The sequence below is a fragment of the Pteropus alecto genome, unplaced genomic scaffold (assembly GCF_000325575.1).
Source record: "Pteropus alecto unplaced genomic scaffold, ASM32557v1 scaffold63, whole genome shotgun sequence".
NCBI classification, from domain to species: domain Eukaryota; kingdom Metazoa; phylum Chordata; class Mammalia; order Chiroptera; family Pteropodidae; genus Pteropus; species Pteropus alecto.
This window is the reverse complement of record NW_006434897.1, coordinates 8,095,463-8,117,885: the sequence shown is the minus strand read 5'-3', so window position 1 is coordinate 8,117,885 and position 22,423 is coordinate 8,095,463. Positions and strand designations below refer to the sequence as shown.

Sequence of the window (22,423 nt, the reverse complement as noted above, 5' to 3'; positions counted from 1 at the left end):
GAACAGAAGTACATGTAGTCTCTTACCATAGGGATTTTATAGCTAGTCTAGCTGAAAAGCATCACAAAAACAAATACTAGGGAAGAGAGGTACTCAGGGTTTTGAGAGTTTAAATAAAGGAATTTGACCTAGTCAGAGAGATTAAGGAAAAGGCTCTCCTTTAGAAGTGAGGTTTGAGGTGAAATCTGAAAGTGAACATAAATTAGAGGAAGAAGTAAGGGAAGTGAACTCTAGGCAGAGGGAACATCAAAGGCCCTGTGGTGGCAGGGGCAGAGGTTAGGATGTTTCTTGATGTACATACACAAAAGGAGATATATAAAAGATTATGAATTACTTTATAAAATCAACATCTCATTGTGGAGTTAAGATTAAGTTTAGATAATCTAGGTCCTTTAGAACATACCATCAGACAAAACTTTTACCAGAGAAGTGAAAATTTAAAAAACTGCTTTTGTTTTCTTCTAACTTCAATAATACATGGAACATAGGATTTTAGATGTTAATAGAAAAACTATAGACTTAAGAACAGAAGGATTATTTTCTATAATCCATAATTAAATTTAATTTTTGTCTTAATATTATGCATAATAAAGATAATAATTAGGGCTTCAACCCCCAAAACAAAATTAAAAGATACAGGTTTAGCAGGAAACCCCTTTTATTTCAGTGTATATTGATGAAAACCTTTAAAAAGTGTATTACCCCTATCCCTCATCTCTTTTTACTTTATACCTAAGTAATGTAGTAAAAATAGTACATTATCTGGATATAGGTGCTCTTAAGATATAAAATAAGATGTTAAACTTATTTTATAAGTTGATATTGCCCTTTTTCTACTCTAAAACTTCATAAAACAGCTGAACCTTTTTGAAATGATTGGCTGAAAGATAATTAAGATATTTACTTTACTATCAGAAGTACAGGCTCTCTAGCTTCCAGTTGCAGAATAATAAGCAATACTATTCAAAAATTTAAATCATTTAATTATTTATTTTTAATAGCTAAATTACTGTGGTTGGTTCATTGGAATGAATTTTTTAAATTGAGTATTATAGGAGCTATATCAATAATTCTGCTATGAGTTTACTTCTGGTCAAAGTAATCTCTTTAGTTTACATTGTGGAATTTAGACTTTTATCAGGTACTTGTCTGAGATATAGTTCCAAATTGCTTTCTGAAAAAAGCCCACCTCTCTATATAATAACCAAATAAGCAGTTTTAATCTCTTCTTATGTAAGTATTTTTATAGAAGGAGAGAATGTTTGACTCAGTGCACTGCACTGATTGTTTAAATTCCTGAAAAGGAGAGAGGTGAGAAGGAAACATTTTCTGTGTTTTGATGAAATTGATGAAGCCATATTTGAATCTTGAGCCTTCTGACATAAATGCTAAACTCTTAAAAAAAAAAAGAATAATTTTTCATGTTTCTGAATACATATTATACCTTTAATAAAAATGACCATAACTGATATTGATTGTCAGAAATAATAAGTTTATGAATAAATAAGGCAGTTACTTGTACAGCTATAGGTAGAGAGAATGAATTAGGCAATTTGAATATATGTTATGCACTTAATAGTGAAGGTGATTTATGGGTATTATATCTTCCTGACTCATGAATGGTAACATTAATTGTCGGTCTAGTAGAAAGGGGATATATTTGTCGCTATTTCTGCTGTCTTTTATCAGTATTCCTGCAGATGAAGATATATTTTCTTGTTAGATATGGGTAAAGGAATGTGGCACAAGCTCTTTTCCAAATGGAATAATATTAAAATGTAGCTTTCTCTTTAAATTTTGACAAATAACTGCATTAAGACACACTATATTGCCATACTCAATTTGTCTTTTATGAGAACCAGTTTGAATTACATTGTCCATCAAAAATGTAATTAAATTTTTTTAGCCAATAAAGTCATTTAAATATTTACATGGGTGATACATTTGATTATATTATAAATAGTACATTTTTGATCTATGAAAACAAACTTCCTCAGCTTTGGTAGATCTATATTTGATACATATTGTGTTACTTCTAAGTAGCTGAAGACTCTGAGGCCTCAAATTATTGTGTTTAAGTCATAGCATAATCCAGTAGAGAACATTACATAAAATGAATAATAAATATATCAACGTCTCTTTACTCACAAAACACACTATAATGTAGTACTTTACTAAACTGCATATAGATCTCCAAATTAAAGCATAGATACATATATTTGCAAATTCACTTACCCCGATAAAGTTGCAGCTATAAAACATACAGCTTAAACATAAACTGCAATAGTATAAGTCAACATCTTAACTAATAGTGGTCTTCTGAGTGCCTCTGTATTTAAACTCTATTGCTTTGTTGTGATGAAATAGCAGAAACAGCCTAGATATTGGTGCAGTTATTTAGACAGAATAGCTCTGTGTTGTTGAAAGATTGGTGGTGAAGGAGTTTCTGACTTATCTATATTGTTGGATGAGATTTTTTAAGTATGTATTTATTTGCTTTGCATGCTCCTTATAGGTATATACTTTTCTTTGTAGGTATAGCAGGTGACCGTAAGCCAAACTCAATCTTTCTTAAATAGAAAGGGAATTTATTGTACATTTTAGAGTAGATCTGGCTCAGACACTGTTTCAGACTCCAGTGATGTCACCAGAACTTTGTTTCTCGTTTGCTTCTGAGAATCTCTTCTATACTTGTTTTGTTTACCTATAGGATTTTCCTAATAGTGACAAGATGGCTGCTGCATTTAATAGCTTCATAGTCTCTTATTCAAGTTTAGTGAAGAAAAGAGTATCTGTTCCTGGACTATTCAAACAAAAGTCCATTTTGAATAATCTATTGATTTGTGATGTTTATTTATCATGTATTAAATTCTTATATACATTAAGATCAGTTTCTAGGCTATTTAGATTGTTTAGACAGCTAATATAGGGCAGGGATTTTGTGGAAGAAATCTTTTTTTCTATTGTTAGAAATTCTAATTTGAAAAGAGTATTATTTCAGGGCATGGATGTGACAGCTCTTCAGTAGTGTTATTAGAGAATTGTTTATATAATCATTTGTAACAACAATGTTTATCAGAGTTGTACCTTCTTGATGCAAATGAAACTGTTTTTTAAGTGAAAAAGAACTGGCTATAAGTGATATAGAAAAAGATTTTATTTAAAATCTTAATCTAGTACTGGATTACATACTTTTAAAAAAATATTCTAAGATTTCAAATAATTCTCTTAGCTCTTCTCTATATATTATCTTTACATCAAAATAATAATAATTCGGCTCCTGCCTTTGTCAGCATTATTTTTGGTTTGCTAATTTGCTGTGTTGGACAAAATTACAGAATAATATTGGATAATATTTGATGATAATGGTAGTATCTGACATCTTATTCTTTTTTTAATGGGAATGTCTCTAGTTTTCCCCTTTAATCATGGCATTGAGTTCCAGTTTAACAAGAATATTTTTTCTCATTTAAAAATGTTTTTTATTCCTAGTTTTGCAATATTTTTCAATTTGGAAAGTGTGTTCAGTGCTTTGTATGTTATCTATTGAGGTTGTCATGTGATAGATCTCATTAAACCTACTGACATAATAGATATTTTGAGAGATTTTCTTACATTACGCTACTCTTGAATTTTTGAGAAATGGTAGGTGATTCTCTTAATATATCATTGAATCAATTTTGCAAGTATACAACAGTCTCATAGAACATCTCCCAGTTCTACTGGGAGATGTTTTCCCAGTAGGGACTGCTTATTTATGAATGCAGTAATGTCATAGAATGTACCTTCTCTAAACACAATATAAAGATTTTAACAAAATATTGTGCAGAAAATGTTTCTAGGTACATTCTAAAATAAAATTTTTAGAACATAAAATTTACTTGTAGATGTTTTATTAAGTACACTGAGTTATCAGCAAAGGGATATTCATCTGCAATGTTGCTGGGCTAAGACAGGCATCATAGTGTTAAAACATGCATAGCAACTGTTTGTTAATAGCTATATGAAGTATTTAATTATCACGAAGTTATGTTTTAACATTTTACTTCCTAAACATAGTTTGTTACATATATAGGCATTTTATACAGTTTTAGTTACTATATAAAAAATCGTTAGAGATTTTAGGTTCATGTATATGCATTATAATTGTTATTTTAGCACAGAACATCTAATTTTTAGAAAGGAGTGATGTTATGACATTGATGCCTGTGTTTTATTTGGAGTTTTGTACTGTTAGTCTGTAGTAGTGATAACAAATGTTAGATTATAATATCAGAATTACTTCTTTCATAAAAAAATTGGATAATTTACTCGACATTTTAAAGAATGGTAGCAAAATTTTCTAGTGTGGATCATGTTTGAATTATTAGTTAAATTTCATAATTCAACTTTCATAATTTTTTTGTTTAATCAAATTTTTCTACTTAATTTTGAATCATTCAGCTTGGGTTTTTTTTTATTGTGATTAGCACATAAGGTCAGGCTGGGCGTTCCCACATGCTGGTAGCGTTTGAAATTCTTGCCAGGCCCAAAGGAGGGAGCACTTAGGCTTTTTATTAACTTGCCCAGATGTAGGCAAGGGGAATAGGGAGAGGTGAAGTTTTAAAAGCTGTCAGCAGTTAAACATCAAAATATGGAATCAGACTATTTATTTCAGTGGAGTTTATAAGAAAAGATTCAATAATAAGTGGTGAGATATTAAATTTCCCACAGTCTGGCTTTGGTATTTCCCAGTGGTGTCTTTTAATATGTTCCTTTGTCTCTTGTACTTCCTACAAATTAGTAGTTAGACCTAGAGGTTTAATCAGATTAATGTTCAATCTTTTCAGCAAGACTACTTCATAGGTGGTATTGTACACTTCCATCAGGAAGTACATAATGTCTATTTTCTCTTTTTTTTGTGATATAATCTGGATCTAGTTATTTCTCAATGTTTGCAAAGTGGTGATATTCTATAATATAATTTCACCTAATTTATAAGTTGAAATACACATAACTGATTATACTGAGGTACAGTTCATATAGAGAAATCAAGGTTAATGGTTGATTTATTCTTTTCACTTATACCACTTTTCAAAGTAATGCAGTGTTGCTTGGAATCCTCCAATGATGACCAATGATTTTTTAAAAATCATTATGAATTCAAGAGTTAGACATATTGTATGTTTCAATCAATATTCTGATTGCTGCCCAACATCTTCCATTCTTGGTAATTGGGAAACTAATTTGACTTAGCTCCTTTTTATTTAAACCTAGGAGGCTTTGATCCCTTTCTTGCTTTCTGGTCTAATAGAGTGTTCCAAGCTCATTACATAAGGTATGTAATCAGCCATTCTTAACAGAGCCCTGGTTCCTTTTAGTGTTATCCTTATTTTTAAGCTGAGAAAACAAATTTGGCTGAAGTTTTTAGCTAGTATATGATAGACCTGATATTTTGGCTCAGATCCATTTTATTCTAAAACTTCAAGTTTACTATCCATTGGAGACTCTTCTATCCCATGAACTTAATTCTTATTTAGCATTGTTTTTAACTAATTAAAGTTTCCACAAATTCTACTTTAAGGGAAAAGAGAACTTGAAACTTTTTATAAGTGCTTTCTTTTGCTTTGTCCATCAAAAACCGACGTATAACTTTACTTGCTCTCTTTCTATATTGAGTTGAAGAGAAACTTTGTTCTTCATCCAAGATTAATTGCTTTACTTCTATCTCTAATCATATGAACTATTATCCAGAATAGAGTTTTATTCTCAAGCATCTAGAGTTCCTCTGTACATTCATGTACCTATTTTATCTTCTTTTATCTTGTGAGTTAAAAAAGAAAGCCAAGAGAAACAGGGCCAGACTGTAATATATTGCTTCATCTTTTCCAACCTTGCGAGTTACTCCTTCTGCCCCATTGCTTTGTATGTTTTGCAGTGCAGTTGTTCTTAATTTTGCTTTGGTTATTTTTTAAAAATATAAGCTATAAGCTTAAGGCCCCTTTGTTTTCCATTTCATGCATACTTTTCTTTTTAAAAGGCAAATCTCATCATGAATTTAGTATTTATCTTCCAGTACATTTTTAAAACATTTTATAGCATAGACACTGATCTATACATGATCTACTTAGAAGTTACATAAATACTATCATAATTTACTGTTTTAAAACTTTTTCACCGAAATCTTAGGGGATTTACTCACATTTATATAAGTAGCTATGTGTAATTCATTCTACTTTAGTATAATAATCTATGGTATGATTAGCACCATTACAAAGTGGTTGTATTGATTTACCCTTTTAACTTTGGGTTAAGCATTTTATTTCACCACATCCTCACCAGTACTTTGGATTTTCTCACTTTAGTGTGAGAATCTTTTAAGGTATGTGAATCTTTTAAAGTTATATATCCCTGGTTATTATGTAAGTAGACATATTTATATTTATTTTTTCCTATTTCCTCTTCTATGAATTTTCTGTTTATATTTTTGTAGGCAATTGTTATATGTTCTGAATACCAATCCTAATGTCTTTTAAATGTGCTATAAATATCTTCTAGTCCTTTGCTAGTCATTTCACTTATAAAGGTAAATTAAAAAAATCTGCTTCTGTATATTGAAGGCAGTATACATTTACCAAGCAAAATATGATTGGGAGAGAAAAGAGGCTCAAGTAAGTAAATCTTATTTAGTGGGCACAATAATAATCCCCCAAAGATGCCCAGGTCCTATGTTACCTTACATGGTGAAAGACCTCGCAGATATGATTAAGTATTTTGAGATAGGTTCAATATCCTAGATTGTCTGGGCAGTCTCAATGTAATCAGAGGAGCCCTTATAAGAAGGATACAGGAGAGTCAGAGTCAGAAGGCAATGTGACAACAGAAGCAGAGATTGGAGTAATACAGGGCCATGAACCAAAGAATATAGGCCACCTCTAAAAACAGAAAGGCAATCAATCAATCAATCAATCAATAAAATTCTCCCCTAGAGACTCCAGAAGGAATGCAGCCCTGCCAACACCTTGATTTTAGGACGTTTGACTTCCAAACTTTGAAATAATGTGTGTATTTTAGCTACTAAGTTTGTCATAGTTTGTTAGAGCAGCAATAGGAAATTAGTATAGATTTTGGTACCTGAAAGTGGGATGCTGCTGTAACAAATACCTGAAAATGTGGAGGTGGCTTTGGAATTTTGGGTAGTGGGAAGAGGCCAGAAGCATTGTGACAAACATGATAGAGAGAGCTTGGATCGCTTTGAATAAAACGTTAGTAGAAATATGAATAGTAAAGAATCTTCTGAAAAGGACTTAGCAGAAAGTTAAGAGCATGGTAGAGAAAACCTGTATCATCTTAGAGAATACTTAAATCATCACAAACAGACTATTGGCAGAAATATGGACATTAAAGGCACTGCTAATAAGGGATCAGAAGAAAATGTGGAACATGTTATTGGAAACTTTAAGAGAACCTTCATTATTTAGTGGCAGAAAGCTTAGCTGAATTTATCCTACATAGTTATGTGGAAAGTAGAATTTGTAAGGGACGTTCTTGGATATTTGGATGAAGAGATTTATAAGAACAGTGTTGAAGTACACTTAGATTTTTTTTCTTGCTGCTTATACTAAAATGTGGATGGCAAAAGATAAATTGAGGGAAGAACTATTAAACCATAGGAACCAGGACTTGATGATTTGGAAAATATTCAGCCTTGATTATACAGAATGAAAAAAAAACAAAAACAAACCCACTTAAATTAGTAGATTCACTGTCAGGAAAGTGTGCTCTGGAGACAAAGCCATGATTGTGTCTGAACAGTCTTTTGCTAGTTCCTTGAAAGGATTGGAGTAGTTAGTCATACAGAGAGTTCTTTGAAGAAATTAGGTGTGCGACTCATCGATCCCTTTGGCCCTTTCAGCAGAAGCCAAAAAGAGACATGGGATAATCTAAGAAAAACCTATGGAGGAGCCTCTTGAGTGGAGTGAATTCCTGTGTCAGACACGGAGACCCACAAGGTTCATGAGAATTTTACATCAACAGCAACAGTGCCAGCTTAGACTAAAAGAGACAGAAAGAAGAAATGAAAGAAGGTTCCAAACAGCACAATTCTATCTGTAGGAAACAGATTGATAAAACTATGGAACTGGAAGCACATTCTATCTATCCTTCATGGAAAAGGAAGGTTGACTTGAAGGGCAGAGCCTCGGCCCCCGAGGGTAAAGCTGTGAGCCAGGGCTTGAGACTTAATAGAGTTTGCCTGACAGGATTTTGAAATTCCTTGGGATGGCTGACTTTTTTTTTTTTTTTTGAATGGAAATGACTATGTTTGGTGTCCTATGAGTGTCTCACCATTGCATTTTGGGAGCCGATAACTTGTTTTCTAGTTTCATAGGTCCACAGAGAGAAATTTTGCCCCAGGTGGAATATATACAGAGGCTCATCTATACCTGATTTGTATGATTTAGATAGATGATGCAATTTGAGACTTTTGATTTGATGAGATTCTGATGAGATTTCATACTTCGAGTTGTTGCTGTTGTGACTTTTGGAAATGGCAGCATGGGGTGAATGCATTTTGAATGTGAGTTGGATGTCAATTTTTGGGAACCAGAGAGCTGACTATGGTAGAAACAGTATTATACCCCAAATTATGTCCAAGTTCTAATCCCTGGAACCTGTGAATATGTTACTTAACATGACTTTACAGATGAGATTAAGTTAAGGATTTTGATATAGAGATATTGTCCTGGATTATTCAGATGTACCCAATGTAATGACAAGGATGCTTATAAGAGGGGCAGAGGAATGTTAGAGTCAGAGAAAGCAATGTGACAATAGAAGCAGAGGAGAGAAGGCAATGTGATGATGGAAGTAGAAGTTGGGAGTAATGTGGGGCCATCAGCCAAAGAATGGGGACCACTTTTAGAAGTTGGAAAAGGCATGGAAACATAACACTGATGGCATACAATTCCAGTAGTCATTTTGTCAATTGCTTGCTGACTCCATTAATTAATCCTCAAATTCAGTTAAAGTCCAACTGAATACTCTTAATTTAACACTCAGCTAAAAAATAACCTCCTAATAACAAAGAACAGCCCCTTTACTCTTTGCCCTTTTCTTATTATTTGTATACTTACTGGGCTGTAGATGAAGTAAGTGAATCTACAGTAATTATTTTATGACTGTGATATAGAAAAATGAGCAAATGTTCAAGAAAATCTCAAAGACTTGGGTACTGACATTGTTGAGCCACTAAATCAATGCTTATATAACCTATTCTGGACTTCTTGATTTATGAGAAAAATAAAAATTTATTTTTAAAGGCAACATTGGGTTTGCTGATGTTTGCGACCAAATGCATTTCTACCTGATACTCTTACAAAATGAGCTGAAAAGTCAGTGACAATAATTACGCTGAGAAGCACAGTGAAATTTCATAATTAAATGATAAAATCAAATGTCATATAATATCAGTAGCATATGTGTGCAAGAGCTTCTATAAAACTGTACTAATATCTGACCAAACATGTAAGATATTTTAGTTTATACTTGTGTTAAACTGATTTGCAGAATATCAATTGGACCTTAAGTGTGTATATACATATGAGTGGAAGAATTTGACAACATTTAGTTATATTTATCTTTGAAAACTCAAGCAAAGGGATAAGTGGTGTGTCTTTGATTTAATTTTATGGAATGTGTAGATTTGAAAACTTGCATTTGGGTCAGTAATGCAAAGCACCAAACATATTCATGGCATAGAATAGTGTTATGTAAATAAAAGAGATTCCACCTGAGTGGCAAGCCATACTCTGCTTTGTTCAGAGAAAATAGTTGATGATCAACATTATGCTTTCTGACTTTAGATTGGATTTGAAATAAAAAGTAAAAGGTATGAATATATTTAAATTGCAGTCAGTGTATATGTGTATTTTAAGTATGAGTAATGAAGAAATGAGTAATACAACTGTCTGATCACACTGAAGTAAGAATATTGATGAAGGGATAAATGATCTTATGAGCTATTGAAATAAAATATAAATTTAATGCTAGTAAAGACCATTATGATTTTATGTGGTTTTTTCAAATGGCACTCTTAGTATCTTGAGTGGTCTGAACTTATCATTTCCAAGACAAAATACTATGCTTTTTAATGTTGAGGATATTTTTGCAGGACTTTAAAAGACAATTAAACTGTAATACAAATGGCTTGTTACAGCCATTTGGAATTTTTCCCAGCTCAATGTCTCTTTTAGTCTATGGAGAAAGAAACTGACGATGTATTATTTAGCTAATATGTAAACCACATCCAAAAGTTACAACAGAGCAGGAAGAAATAATTTCTAGGACTGAAAACAAGTGTGGATTAGAAATCCACTTACTGTTGTCTTCTAAGGTGAAACATCCAACCAGCTTTTGGCTGTAAAATTTAGAACCTGTCATCTATTAGAGTGCTGAAAAGTAGTCATCATTGAGCTATCACTCTATAATTTCTTGGCCATTTGTTTTTAATATGAATATCTAGACTTATCTGGCAGCCACTAAATACTTGGTGCCATTTACAGTGATCTATGATTGTGAATTTGAAATTTCTAATTTTGTAAAAGTTAGCATGAGAAATCAATTGCAAATATAACCTAAATCGTAAATTAAACTATCTACCATTGAATTACATAAAACTACATTAGTGAAAGACTGCAAACAATATTATCTTTCTCATCGAAATAAAAGATATTTTATTGCTAATTTTAAAAATATTATGTTTTTTTGTTATCATGAAAATTAAGAAACATATTTTTTTAAAATGACCAAAAATTGATGATCTTCATACACATAGATTAGGAGTGTGTAGAGTGCCAAACTTTAAGAAACATTACCATTGAAGTTATAGACAAGGAATCTTCATCTTGAGTATTAAATAAATGCCTTGTTTGTTTCAGTGCTCTTAGGTAGTTACAAGTATCCTTAATTTTAGGAATCGGAAATTCCCCATCATCTTCTTGACCCTCCATCCATATGAAATTCATACTGACATTCTATTACAGACAAAGTTCTTATTCTGGTGCTTTCATTACCTGATGACTTGATCTGCAACCTTATCTGCTTGAGGGAAAGTCTATAAGTCTGTCCAGATGAGCCTACTTTCAGTTGTTTTCTGATTGCCACCAACACATCTCCCATATGTTCTTAGGGACGTGTGAAAAATTCTAATCTGTTGTGTTCATTGACAATAATACAACAGGAAAAGAGATTGTCTTTCTTATAGCAATGAGAATTGTGAAGAAAAGAATCAGTCTCTTCATAGTAGTATTAGGCCATACCTTTGATGTGACTCAGTAGTCACTGCACAATAATCTAGTTAAAGTAAATATGAATAATTGACCCCCTTTCCTACACAGCATTTCAGAGATTATTTTAGACCCAGGCAATCCTAGTTTCAGAGCTATCAGTGTATGTAAAGATCTAGTTTCTGCTAATCACTTGTAACTATGAACATTATAATTTCATTGTGATACTACAACTAGGTATAGAAAACTGCAACTCATTTATTGAACCTTTTTTGGACTTTGATTTTGCCAGATCTGGAAGTATATGCATGAATTTGTATAGGTAGGTGTAGTCTTAGTATATTTCTATTTAGACTAAGAGCAGAGTGTGGAATTAGTGACCAGTCAGCTGAATTGAATCCAGAAGTGGATTATGGCCAGTTCATAGTTAAAAAAAATTGAATTAGTTGCCAACATTTGTAAATTGTAGGATTTCATATATAAATCCAGATTTTTAGTTTTTCTTAAAAATGAAAAAAAGGAAACAAAAGCCAACCTAACCACAATCAATTGGAGCTGATTAAATGCTGCCCTTAGGGGTGAGGGTAGGTGATCTCTAGTGTACTGTTTTCTATTAAACACTTATTTGCCTGCTTGGCTCTAGTAGCCATTTGAATTTTCCATCCTCGTGAGTGTAATTATCAATTAATTTTATATGGGTTCTTTAGCTTTATTTAAGATTTATAACCCTTAATATTATTTTATTTGGCTGTGTCCAATCATCTGTGTATTATTCATTGTTATTGTTTCTTTTTTCTTTTAAAAAGAGGAATTGGAGTTTGCAAAGAGCAGGAAGAATACATTTAAGAAACTATGCAAAAGCTCATTTTGCACTGCACAGTAATAAATGTTAATGAACTCTGAACATTTACATAGTACTAATTTACCAAAATAGGCATTTAAATTTTTACTGCTACTAGATAATCCAACATATAGGATATAATAGGAACAGGAGAACTATGTTGCCTGTTGGTGAAAAATTTTGAGCACAAAACTCTTATGTAATTGTTGATCATTTGGTGAGGTTTTTCAGGATAGCCACATTTACTTATATTTACTCTAGCTCAGAACATGGCTGTATAGCTTCAGATTTGCTATATTAAATTTTTGACTCAGCTAAATTACTAATACCAGTATTGACATGAACTGTTATTTCAGCAGACATATTAAGGAATCTAAGTAGCTTTTTATCAGCTTTACTCAATTTTATGTTGAAATGTTTGAAACTGCATAAAACAACTCCGTACTCCAAAGCAACAATATAGTCGAACCTAGTAGCTTATATTTAAATTCTGTCTCTCCTGATATCCTTGTCTATATTTACATGGAAAAGCCACTTTTGTTTTCTATTTCTGTTACTGAACATATGGTGTACTAACTAGTATATGATTTATTCTATTAAGCACTTTCTGTCATTTATTTAATTTTGTAATTTCAGTGGTATATTACCTAAGTGCTATGTCTGAGACCCACTGACACTTGTAATGCTATTATTAATACAGTTATTTTCAAATCTTTTTTGTTCACTTAAGAGTTTTCCTTACCATGTTTATTTTAGTTCTGCTTAAATTTAATTAGTTGTTTTAAAAAAAATCACATGGAGCATATTTGTCTCCTGAGATCAGAAACAAAGAATGCATTATGATTTCTCTATGAACCAAAATTTATTTTGCAATTATGGAAATGAACATAATAGACACACATTATTTTCTATACTCACAAGTCAGTTATATATTACTCTGTCCAAGTAATCATTATGATTTAATCACCTAAAAAGTTAACTATATCTGGGACATACTTATTAAATATATTCAATTTTAAATGAAAAGTCTATTTTCTTTTATTAAGATTATAGTGCCAAGTATAATCATGTAGCAAAAATTAGGTTGATATAAGAATACTGAAAATATTTTAAGTTGCAACTTTCATTTTGAGTTGCTTATAAATTTGTTTCTTTTTAAATTTGTTTCATAATAGAAAAAGGATGCTAAATATCATTTTGTTTTTAGGAATTAGAATAGGTACATTTTAATTAGCTCTGGAAAATGGAATAATCCTCAGTCTTACCATAATATTCAGTCTAGATATTGGCTGAAGAATATAGTAAATAATCTAAAAATTGTTGGAGTAAATTCTAAAGATTAGAATGATTTATAAGTTCATATGGACCATTAAAAATTTGTGATAGTAAGAATATAGTGTTAAAATTAATATAATACTGAGAATCACATAAATATTACATAATGTTCTTAGCCCTTTTTCTTCTTTCTCTACAAAATTTTCCCAGAAATCACTTAGTTTCACGGCTTGAGGTACCACGTATATATACTGATCATTTCCAAATACACAAATCACTTTTGATGTGTATTTACACTCTGAATCCTCCACTGAGTCTAGTTTTCCATGAATTACTGTCTTTAAGACATTTCTACCTTGAGGTTTTATAGGAACTATAAAACTAACATTTCAAAACTAACCTAATCTTTCCTCCAACCTTACGGTGCTTTCATTACCTGATGACTTGATCTGCAACCTTATCTGCTTGAGGGAAAGTCTATAAGTCTGTCCAGATGAGCCTACTTTCAGTTGTTTTCTGATTGCCACCAACACATCTCCCATATGTTCTTAGGGACGTGTGAAAAATTCTAATCTGTTGTGTTCATTGACAATAATACAACAGGAAAAGAGATTGTCTTTCTTATAGCAATGAGAATTGTGAAGAAAAGAATCAGTCTCTTCATAGTAGTATTAGGCCATACCTTTGATGTGACTCAGTAGTCACTGCACAATAACCTAGTTAAAGTAAATATGAATAATTGACCCCCTTTCCTACACAGCATTTCAGAGATTATTTTAGACCCAGGCAATCCTAGTTTCAGAGCTATCAGTGTATGTAAAGATCTAGTTTCTGCTAATCACTTGTAACTATGAACATTATAATTTCATTGTGATACTACAACTAGGTATAGAAAACTGCAACTCATTTATTGAACCTTTTTTGGACTTTGATTTTGCCAGATCTGGAAGTATATGCATGAATTTGTATAGGTAGGTGTAGTCTTAGTATATTTCTATTTAGACTAAGAGCAGAGTGTGGAATTAGTGACCAGTCAGCTGAATTGAATCCAGAAGTGGATTATGGCCAGTTCATAGTTAAAAAAAATTGAATTAGTTGCCAACATTTGTAAATTGTAGGATTTCATATATAAATCCAGATTTTTAGTTTTTCTTAAAAATGAAAAAAAGGAAACAAAAGCCAACCTAACCACAATCAATTGGAGCTGATTAAATGCTGCCCTTAGGGGTGAGGGTAGGTGATCTCTAGTGTACTGTTTTCTATTAAACACTTATTTGCCTGCTTGGCTCTAGTAGCCATTTGAATTTTCCATCCTCGTGAGTGTAATTATCAATTAATTTTATATGGGTTCTTTAGCTTTATTTAAGATTTATAACCCTTAATATTATTTTATTTGGCTGTGTCCAATCATCTGTGTATTATTCATTGTTATTGTTTCTTTTTTCTTTTAAAAAGAGGAATTGGAGTTTGCAAAGAGCAGGAAGAATACATTTAAGAAACTATGCAAAAGCTCATTTTGCACTGCACAGTAATAAATGTTAATGAACTCTGAACATTTACATAGTACTAATTTACCAAAATAGGCATTTAAATTTTTACTGCTACTAGATAATCCAACATATAGGATATAATAGGAACAGGAGAACTATGTTGCCTGTTGGTGAAAAATTTTGAGCACAAAACTCTTATGTAATTGTTGATCATTTGGTGAGGTTTTTCAGGATAGCCACATTTACTTATATTTACTCTAGCTCAGAACATGGCTGTATAGCTTCAGATTTGCTATATTAAATTTTTGACTCAGCTAAATTACTAATACCAGTATTGACATGAACTGTTATTTCAGCAGACATATTAAGGAATCTAAGTAGCTTTTTATCAGCTTTACTCAATTTTATGTTGAAATGTTTGAAACTGCATAAAACAACTCCGTACTCCAAAGCAACAATATAGTCGAACCTAGTAGCTTATATTTAAATTCTGTCTCTCCTGATAACCTTGTCTATATTTACATGGAAAAGCCACTTTTGTTTTCTATTTCTGTTACTGAACATATGGTGTACTAACTAGTATATGATTTATTCTATTAAGCACTTGCTGTCATTTATTTAATTTTGTAATTTCAGTGGTATATTACCTAAGTGCTATGTCTGAGACCCACTGACACTTGTAATGCTATTATTAATACAGTTATTTTCAAATCTTTTTTGTTCACTTAAGAGTTTTCCTTACCATGTTTATTTTAGTTCTGCTTAAATTTAATTAGTTGTTTTAAAAAAAATCACATGGAGCATATTTGTCTCCTGAGATCAGAAACAAAGAATGCATTATGATTTCTCTATGAACCAAAATTTATTTTGCAATTATGGAAATGAACATAATAGACACACATTATTTTCTATACTCACAAGTCAGTTATATATTACTCTGTCCAAGTAATCATTATGATTTAATCACCTAAAAAGTTAACTATATCTGGGACATACTTATTAAATATATTCAATTTTAAATGAAAAGTCTATTTTCTTTTATTAAGATTATAGTGCCAAGTATAATCATGTAGCAAAAATTAGGTTGATATAAGAATACTGAAAATATTTTAAGTTGCAACTTTCATTTTGAGTTGCTTATAAATTTGTTTCTTTTTAAATTTGTTTCATAATAGAAAAAGGATGCTAAATATCATTTTGTTTTTAGGAATTAGAATAGGTACATTTTAATTAGCTCTGGAAAATGGAATAATCCTCAGTCTTACCATAATATTCAGTCTAGATATTGGCTGAATATAGTAAATAATCTAAAAATTGTTGGAGTAAATTCTAAAGATTAGAATGATTTATAAGTTCATATGGACCATTAAAAATTTGTGATAGTAAGAATATAGTGTTAAAATTAATATAATACTGAGAATCACATAAATATTACATAATGTTCTTAGCCCTTTTTCTTCTTTCTCTACAAAATTTTCCCAGAAATCACTTAGTTTCACGGCTTGAGGTACCACGTATATATACTGATCATTTCCAAAAACACAAATCACTTTTGATGTGTATTTACACCCTGAATCCTCCACTGAGTCTAGTTTTCCATGAATTACTGTCTTTAAGACATTTCTACCTTCAGGTTTTATAGGAACTATAAAACTAACATTTCAAAACTGACCTAATCTTTCCTCCAACCTTACTCTAGCTTCCATTTTCTATATTTGACAATTGCTTACATTCATTAGCCAGGACTGTCACATGGCTACTCCTGTCTGGCAGATAGCTGTAGAAAGGGAGGTTGGTAATTGGGATTGTACTGGCAGCCAGTAATATCTGTTTCAACTACTTACAAGCTATCTTGCTTTTGGATATAATTTAACTTCTTTGTGTTACAGTTTTCTTATTTGTGAATTGAAATAATGCCTGGCTTGTCGTAGGTGCTTTGTAAATGTTAGGTGTTATTTCTGTCATCTATTCTTGCATAGCCAATCACCTTAAAATGTAGTGCCTTAAAACAACAATTTGTGATCATTTTTAATTCTTATTTTTCAATTAGAGTTGACAGTATTATTTTATATTAGTTTCAGGTGTATAGCATAGCAATTAGGTATTCTTATAATTTATGAAGTGATTCACTCAGTCTAGTACCCACTTGGCACTATACATACTATTACAATATTATTGACTATATTTCCTGTGCTGTACTTCACATCCTTCTGACTATTTTGTAACTACCAATTTGTACTTAATTCCTTCATCTTTTTTTCTTTTTTCTTTTTTTTAAAATACCTACGGCACCTGGTATTCCTAGGTGGTCTCCCATCCAAGTACTAACCAGGCTCAACCCTCCTTAGCTTCTGAGATCAGACGAGATCGGGCACGTTCAGGGTGGCATGGCCGTAGACATAATCCCTTCACTTTTTCACTCAGTCCCCCAACCCCTCTATCATCTGCAATTACCAGTTTGTTCTCTATATCTATGAGTTTGTTTTCATTTTATTTGTTCATTTATTTTGTTCTTTAGATTCCACATATAAGTGAAATCATGAGATATTTGTCTTTCTCTGTCTGACTTATTTTACTTAGCTTAATACCCCCTAGGTCCACCCATGTTGTTGAAAATGGTAATATTTCATTTTTTATGACTAATATTCCATTGTATATATGTACCATACCTTCTTTATCAATAATTTGTTACTTTTCGTGATTTTACTAATAGTGGCAGATGGGGTTCGATCTCTAAAGACGACTCAGGGCCCAAAATGATGATGCTTAATTGCAGAAAAAGAATACAAATAGCAACAGCATTAAAGTAAGGATATTCTTTATAGTTAAAGGCTGCAAAAGTTCTAGAGAGGCCAGGAGTGAACTCTAATTGTCTTTCCTTTCTAAGATCATACCAGGATATGCTTTCTGACTTAAATGAGGAACCACTGACACATGCATGGAAATTTCAGAACCAGGGAGAACAAAATGGAGTTTTGTCAGAGTTTCTTATCCTCTCCTGGTCACATAGGAATATTGTATTATATAACCAGCACCAATAGTAGAGCCCTCAAGAGTCTCACTGAGGCCAAGAGAAAATCATCAATCTTAGTGTTACCAGTGAACAATATAAACTAGCTGATACAAGACACTCTAAAACTCATAGGTGCCCTAATTGCAAAGCAGGACTCTTAAACAGTAGTTTCATAACTTGACCCAGGATCAGCACCTTGTAGATACTTTAGCAAAATAGTCCACACCAAGTCTAGGCCTACTGGAAATAACCTTCACAGTGCAGTAATTATCTGGGTTTGCTGGACTCAGTTGGGTGGTTTTTCTGATCCATATGGTATCAGCTGGGGTCATTCATGTGGCTGTGTTCCAGAGTATCCAGGATGCTTTCATTTATATGTGTGGCTCCTTGGGTGGATTGGTGGTAATGACTGTAATGACTGGAAGCTGACTGGGCCTTGCTTTCCTTCCAGGTGGTTGGACTTGAGTGGAGGCTTTAGGCTCCAAGAGTGCAAGCGTAGAATATGTCATGCCATTTAAGGCCCAGGCGCTGAAGTGGCCCTATGTAGCTTCCACTGTATTTTCTTTGTCAAAAGAGGTCACCAGGCCAGCTCAGAATCAGGAAGAGGGGAATGGACTTCATCTTCTATGGGAAGTAAGGCATGGGTTTATAGAGATAGGAGAAATTTTTGGTGACTATCTTTGTAGACAGTTTATCATACTATCAGTCTTATGCTTATAATAATTATCATCACCAGAGCTATTCTTTAGTCAAAGAAAGCAAGAAAGTACTCTTTCACCAGGGACCCACCAAAATGCCACATTCACACCAAGACCGTGAAGAAGGCAGCCCAAGTCATCATCAAGAAGTACTACATGTGCTTGGGCAGCAACTTCCATACCAACAAGTACGAGTGTGAGGCAATTGCCATTATTTCCAGCAAGAAGCTCTGCAATGATATAGCAGGCTCTGTCACCCATCTGATGAAGCACTTTCAGAGAGGCCCCATGAGAGGTTCTCCATCTAGCTACAGGAAGGGGAGAGAAAAAGGAGAGATGATTATGTTCCTGAGGTATCGGCCCTGGATCAGGAAGTCACTGAAGTTGACCTTGACACTAAAGAAATACTGAAGCTCTTGGACTTTTGTAGTCTGTCCAACCTGCAGGTCGCTCAGCCTACAGTTGGGATGAACTTCAAGACACCATGTGGAGCTATTTGAATCTTTCTGCTGTTCTGTAATATTTTCAATAAACCATAGACAATCCTCCCCCCAAAAGCAAGAAAGCATTATCTTGCCTGGACTTTTGAAATAGCCTCCTAACTGGTATCTCTACTTCCAATCTTACTCTTTTCTTTAATCTTCATAGGCAGTCATATTTATCTTAAAATAACAAAAAAATAAACAACCTAATTAAAAAATGGGCAAAAGACTTGAATAGACATTTTTTTCAACGAAGATTTACAGATGTGCAATAAACACATGAAATGATATCCTACATCATTAGTCATTAGAGAAGTGCAAATCAAAATCACAAGATACCATTTCACATATGCTAGAATGGCTTTAATAAAAAAATGTAAAATAACAAGTGTTGGCGAGGATGTAGAGAAACTGAACCCTTGGGAATGCAAAATGATGTAGCTTCTTTGGAAATCAGTTTGGCAGCTTTTCTAAAGGCTAAATATAGTATTACTATATGACTCAATAATTCTACTCCTAGATGTGAAATTTTTCCTCAGAGCTTGTGCACATGATTTTCAGTCTTTTAGGAATGCTGTTCTGACCAATATTTCCATTGTTTTTGCATTCTTTTTGTATAAGAATGCTATTTCATCCATTCTTCCCAAAATAAGCTACTTCTTGAGGTAGGTTACAGCATAAATGGTCTTTCTTGTCTGCCTTCCATTGCTGTTTTGTGTCTGAGCACTTCGTATTCTTCATGACACTAATTGCAATTTGTAATTACTTTATTTATCTGTTACCTGTTATTTGTTTGTTTCCCTCACTGGAAGTTTTACTTCATGAGTTCAAAGCTCTGTCTTGTTATCCATCCAAGAACCTGACACATATTAGGCAATTAAATAAATATTTGTAAAAATAGTGAATGGATAACCAAAGGAATTTTGTTATGAAATATAAAGCTATATAATAGGTTAATGAAAATTTAACATTTTAAAATCAGTTCTTTGATGATCTTTGCAATATTATACTTTTCTAGTACTCTTTGAAGAAAGAAGAGGGGCTTTGTAGTTAGTCAGAACTTAGTTTGATTTGTGCCCGTCTAGTTGTATTAGAGGTAAGTTATTTACTCTTTAAGGATCTTATTTTCCCCAGTGAGCAAACTGAGTAATGTCTATCTTGCAGGATTTTTAAGGATTAAACATAACTTAGGAATAGTTATGTTATTATTTAAGGAGCCTGGCACAGAATGGTGCTCATTAAATATGGGGAATTCATGTTTCTTCATTTCATTTGTAAGAAGTATTGTAGATAGGGAGAACTAAAAACATTACTAAGTATTTTTGCAGAAGTGAGAGTTTTATAAACTAAGAGAATCCCCTAAAGTAAAATAAACTTTTTTTTTGCAATATTTGGATGGATGCTAATAAAAAAAGCCTTCAATTTTTTCTCCCTCTACACCCTTTCTGCAATGTCATCACATTTCAGTTTGGATATATGGACATAGCTTTAGAACGAGGCCACTTAGTTAAAATTATACTGGAAGAACAAGTAACAATTAAATTAGTAAAACTACAGTGTATAGAAAGAAATGAAAATCTTAAAATTAGACTTAACTCTGTATCTTACTACACCAGTCCTCATTTGGTAATCATTAGAATTTCCTCCATATTTTTTTTTTTGAGTTCTATATTTGAATAATCATTTTAAGTCCATGGCATAGTTTTAGGTGCTATATGTATACTGTTATGTTCTGTACAAATATCAGATCTTGGAACGTATATTTTGTATTTGAAAGAGAGATACAGAAAAGTCAAGAGTTATGAATGGAGTTTATCAGTCTATTTTTATGTTCCCATCTATTCATTTAATACTATGAACGATTTATGTGTCAAAAGTATGGTAAAGTTGACTTTTTCCTTCTTAGAATTACTACTATCATGACTCTTAGATTTTGATGGTACCAGTATTATATTTTCTGCTACATTCCTAGCTTCATGAAATTCTTTATATTTTGTAGTTTTTGTAGAAAAGGACAGAAGGGCTTCTGATTGAACAAGATGGATTGGACCATACTTATATCTTAGCTTCCTCTCTCTGTTAGTTTCCCAGGGCTGCCATAACCAAGTACTATAGGCTGGGTAGCTTAAACAAAAGAAATTTATTTTCTCATGATTCTGGAGATTAGAAGTCTGAGATCAAGATGTTGGCAGTAATTTCTTCTAAGCCCTCTCTCCTTCACTTGTAAATGGCTGTCTTATTCCCATATCTTTACATGGTCTTTTCTCTGTGCATGCTTATGTCTGTGACCAAATTTCCTCTTCTTATAAAGACATTAGTCATAGTGGATCAGGGCCCACCCTAAAGACCTTATTTTAACTTAATTCCTCCTTTAAAGACCTTATCTCCAGATACAGTTACATTCTGAAGTATTGGGGCTTAGGAATTTAACATATGAATTTTGGAGGGACACAGTTCAGCTCATAACACTCCTAAAGCCTCACTAAATTAATAAGTGAAAGAATAAAAAGGTAAAATACAATAAACACAAAAAGATTGGGGAAGAGGAGATGATAATTGATAAAAGAGTTTCAGTTTTCAAAGATGGAAACCTGATGGCAAATGGTAAATGTAAAAGCTGATAGGTAAAGTTAAATGGTAGAATGGATAACGTTGTTCAGGGGGTGATGCCAAAGAGAAAGCCAGTTCACATTACAGTACCTTTGAAAAGTCCAGGAATATCAATTACTTTGGAAGAAGGCAGGTGGGACTGATAACATCAAGATTGGTGATAATCTGGATAAGAAGACTAATCTTTTGTAGTGAGGCAACTTTCTCATCCCCACTCTAGAAGAAGATGTGAGATCTGTTGGTATCTTACTTGCGGACTTGGGGACACTGATATAGAAGAAAGGAGTGAGATGATGTCACAAAAATGGAGAGTATTTCTAGACACCAGATTGGGGTTTCTAACTACCGTTTACCACTAAAAAGGATCAGAGCTTTTTAGAGAAATGCCTGGTTCTGGATCTGGAGCAGGAATTGTATGTGATGAGCTTGAAGCATCTTGTCATACCAAAGAGCAAGGAAGCTATAAAAGTCTATTAGAGTCATGTATAAAGGACTCAGAAGGTCATGCAAATAGGTTTCACTGACCAAAGATGGGATAATTTCAGCACCAGTGAGCAATACAACTCCAATATATTTAAATTCATGAGTTTACAATTAGAATTCAAAAAACTTATTGGTTAGTGGTATAAGATGCTAAAGTCCAACTTGGTACTTTGAAACTGGTAAATTAGAGGGGGGATAAAACGAAGCATTTATCTTTCTTTTCCTATGTAACTATACCATACAGTAACTAGTTGATGAAGGAAATGT

At 32.6% G+C, this 22,423-nt stretch overlaps 1 protein-coding gene and 2 pseudogenes across 1 annotated transcript in view; 2 read left to right on the top strand and 1 right to left on the bottom strand.

Moving 5' to 3' along the window:
• STPG2 (sperm tail PG-rich repeat containing 2) overlaps window positions 1-22,423 on the top strand; it is a 102,589-nt gene that overhangs the window by 61,925 nt on the left and 18,241 nt on the right. The window lies entirely within an intron of this gene.
• Window positions 17,151-17,269, bottom strand: LOC112478934 (annotated as a pseudogene).
• Window positions 18,391-19,081, top strand: LOC102879745 (annotated as a pseudogene).